The sequence below is a fragment of the Aplysia californica genome, unplaced genomic scaffold (genome assembly GCF_000002075.1).
Source record: "Aplysia californica isolate F4 #8 unplaced genomic scaffold, AplCal3.0 scaffold00527, whole genome shotgun sequence".
Taxonomy (NCBI): domain Eukaryota; kingdom Metazoa; phylum Mollusca; class Gastropoda; order Aplysiida; family Aplysiidae; genus Aplysia; species Aplysia californica.
Window position 1 is genome coordinate 459,207 of NW_004797797.1, and position 2,500 is coordinate 461,706.

Consider the following 2,500-nt stretch of genomic DNA (forward strand, 5'->3'; position numbering starts at 1 on the left):
TGAGAAACTGTCCCTCTCTTTCTCTCTCCTTCGATCTCTTATCTCTCTACCTCTATCGATCAATCTCTCTGCCCCCTCTCTCTCCCTTTCTGTCCCTCTCTCTCCCTTTCTCTCCCCCTCTCTCCCCGCCCCCTTCTCTCTCTCCTAAATGATTTTGAGTTCTGAGCTGAGTACATATGAAAAGCTAGCCAACAATTCACCAGTTTACCTCTCCCGCACTTCACAAAATACACACAAACCTCATCATCAATGGCGTCGGTCACAGACTAAGGACCAACTCCGATATTTTCTAAATTCTGATTTATCAATGTCATGCTCATACTGTGGCAGAACACCATAGGGGGAAGTGCTGCTTTTTCTTTCCTCATATTTAATATCTCTTTATTTTCCTCTTCTTTTTTTCTCTACTTCTTTTGTATGTTTGTTACTCTCTTGTGAGCTGCTATTTCGATAGTCGAAGCAGACTTTGTGTTGTTGAAGCTAGAGAGGTGAAAGCCTGATTCCCCGTTTGGATTTCTCTGTTGACATCCAGCCCTTGGCGCTCATTACAAGACCTTATGTAGTTGCCAGCGCCGCAAAACCTTACTAAAACTGAAACTGATTTTGGACAATGCTGTTGCTGACTGCTTGTTTGTCTGTGCAAAGAGAGCCACTTCGGCACAAGAACGGTCCTATGGTCGCTGACCCAGATTTCGGGGGTTTCCAGAAAATAATGACCTACACCAAAAGTGGGCAATTCCCAACCTATAGGAGAAATTTGGTTTCATTGGTGTGTATATTTGTTTGGTTTAGAAACTGAACAAGGGGCAAAAACTTTACCTTCGATTTTCTCAAAATAGCAATTTTGAGATTTGTCCCACTCCTATCACTATCTCATGTTTCGGTCAAAAAGTGCCATGAGAAAGTTCATTGCCAAAGCTTTAAAGCCCAGAGTTTTTTCTACAGTCACCTAAATCCTAGTGCACCCTGGCTCAGTATAACCCCAAAAGCTTGCCCCCAGCTTCTAAATAGCCTAAACAAAGGCTTAGTCATTACTAAAGGACTTGGTTCGGGAATAGTTCCGAAAAACAAGCAAAAACTAGCACTAAATAAAACGAAACAGTCGTCACTAGTACTGGACGCTCCCGGCGTCTGATGGGGTTCAAAGAGTTCATTTTTATGAGTGATATTATGTTATATCTCAGGAAAAATGAACTGTTTACTAGCCTTGAACAGCTACATCCCATCCCCTTCCACATACCGAAAAAATAAAAGGAGGAGAAAATCCTGTCCAGAGGAAAAAAACCCAAACCAAACCAAAAAACAACAAACAATCCATGGACGCAATCCATTTATAAATGGTAGCCCGGCCTACCACCGAGCCAAAAGTGACTAAGCTATGTAAGGATAAGCGTTGCTAGTTTGTTGGGTTGTTGTTGTTTTTTTGCAACAAGCCTCTCTTGTATAAAAGTCTCTCTGGGAGAAGGTATCGCTCATCTGTGCCCGACACCAACCTCACTGAGACCTTACATCCGGGCTATTAATAGAACACGTCTATGGTTGAAACAAGGAATTGTCTACGTTCTATAACATAAGAGAATGTATTACAAGCTGTCTACGTTCTCTAACATAAGAGAATGTATTACAAGCTGTCTACGTTCTCTAACATAAGAGAATGTATTACAAGCTGTCTACGTTCTCTAACATAAGAGAATGTATTACAAGCTGTCTACGTTCTCTAACATAAGAGAATGTATTACAAGCTGTCTACGTTCTCTAACATAAGAGAATGTATTACAAGCTGTCTACGTTCTCTAACATAAGAGAATGTGTTACAAGCTGTCTACGTTCTCTAACATAAGAGAATGTGTTACAAGCTGTCTACGTTCTCTAACATAAGAGAATGTGTTACAAGCTGTCTACGTTCTCTAACATAAGAGAATGTGTTACAAGCTGTCTACGTTCTCTAACATAAGAGAATGTGTTACAAGCTGTCTACGTTCTCTAACATAAGAGAATGTGTTACAAGCTGTCTACGTTCTCTAACATAAGAGAATGTATTACAAGCTGTCTACGTTCTCTAACATAAGAGAATGTGTTACAAGCTGTCTACGTTCTCTAACATAAGAGAATGTATTACAAGCTGTCTACGTTCTCTAACATAAGAGAATGTATTACACGCTGTTTACGTTCTCTAACATACGAGAATGTATTACAAGCTGTCTACGTTCTCTAACATAAGAGAATGTGTTACAAGCTGTCTACGTTCTCTAACATAAGAGAATGTATTACAAGCTGTCTACGTTCTCTAACATAAGAGAATGTATTACAAGCTGTCTACGTTCTCTAACATAAGAGAATGTATTACAAGCTGTCTACGTTCTCTAACGTTCAGTGCTTCCAATTTTCTGCCATTTTTTAAAAGTTTCCTCCAGACCTCATCTCCCGATCCGATGCCCGCCGCCTCATTGACCCCCCCCCCCCCAAATCCCCATGTTTCCGACTTTCTCACTTTCTTTGT